The following is a 1,315-nucleotide window of genomic DNA, read 5'->3' on the forward strand; positions in this document are numbered from 1 at the left end:
GAATGGCTCTGAGGGTCCACTCAAGGAAAATAGAAATCAAAGCAGACCATAAGAAAAAATTAGTTGAGAATCACGGAATAAGAGTAATGTTTCCAAACCTTTTCGCAAATTCAGCACTTCTTTGATTTAAACAAGCCGACTCGACCAGTACCCCTTCCGTAAATCTTTTGTAGTAACATTGAAAAGTAGGTATGGCTTAATTAATATTAACCAGAGTCTCCCTGAGCGGAGTTAACATCCTATATAGGAAAGAGTTAAATAGAATCACGTCGATAGGCGAGAGGACAAACTTTCGTTATTTATTTATTTTTTTGTTTATCTTATTATTATTTTGTTTTTGAAAAAAAATATTTTTGTTGTTTATATTTTCTCTTCCTGTTTCTGTATTTGTTTAAATACGTTATAAAATAACTAGATGTATTCTTTTCTGCTCTAGGTACAAGGCCCGAAATTTTGCGGGGAGCGGGGGGTCAGGCGGTTAGACCTACCCCAGTAGGCAACTGGTACTTAATTTATCGACCCCTGAAAGGATGAAAGACAAAGTCGACCTCGAACGTAAAGACAGACGAAATACCTCTAAGCATTTCTGCCAGTTCGCCGATCTGCATCACTTCTCCATCTCTACAAGACGTGGTAGTCGTAATCCCTGGACGATCCTGTGCAGCAAGAAGAAAAAAACCTTTCGGCAATTCGGTCATTATCAACTTTTATAGATAGTGACGCTAAAGACGAATTAAGTTTGTTTCTGCTCCGAATGGCGATGCTCTGAAAACAGTGGTCTGTTGCCGCCTCTGCTGAAGTCTGCTTCCTTTCTTTTTTCTTCTCACTTTCCTATTCTTCACGAAGGGCCCTCAGCGCCCTTTCCTTCTATGCATATAATAACAGAGCACTAAGCTTCTGCACCACCAGTTTGATCCATTTTCTATCCATTCCCTCAATGGGAAACATATCCGGGTTGACTGTGTTGTCTTGGCGGTCCATTACGAGCTAAATATCCATAAATACCACCATCTCACCTGACCGAGCATTGTTGCAGACCACCTCTATGTTCATCATATGCCCATAATGTTGCGTAAATGTGTTGACGACCCATTGGTCGCCGTACATATCAATATCTTTGATTGAGAAACCATTTTGTAGGGAGACACACGTGATACAACAGTCCTGCATATCTTTTCGCCTTGTTCTTAATCTTAAACACCAGGCACACGCTTCTATATGCCTGGTCCTGATCGAACTATACATCAGCTAGGGTTCTCCTTTGGTTCTTCTTGAGTTGGTGGGAGTGGGGTGAGTGTTACATTTTGTAGGTGTA

General features: G+C 40.8%; 1 protein-coding gene across 2 annotated transcripts in view; it reads right to left on the minus strand.

The window, feature by feature from the left end:
• The window catches only part of LOC106873731 (josephin-1), a 9,626-nt gene extending 8,317 nt beyond the window's left edge, over positions 1–1,309 (minus strand). Inside the window, exon 1 of one of the 2 annotated variants that reach the window (XM_014921219.1) lies at positions 575–1,309. The gene's annotated coding sequence lies outside the window, so the exon portion shown is untranslated. Of the gene's footprint in view, positions 1–98 lie in introns of both variants that reach the window. The other variant, XM_014921218.2, reaches the window with a different exon arrangement.
• Positions 1,310–1,315: the final 6 nt, after the last annotated feature.

The sequence above is a fragment of the Octopus bimaculoides genome, chromosome 23 (genome assembly GCF_001194135.2).
Source record: "Octopus bimaculoides isolate UCB-OBI-ISO-001 chromosome 23, ASM119413v2, whole genome shotgun sequence".
NCBI lineage: Eukaryota > Metazoa > Mollusca > Cephalopoda > Octopoda > Octopodidae > Octopus > Octopus bimaculoides.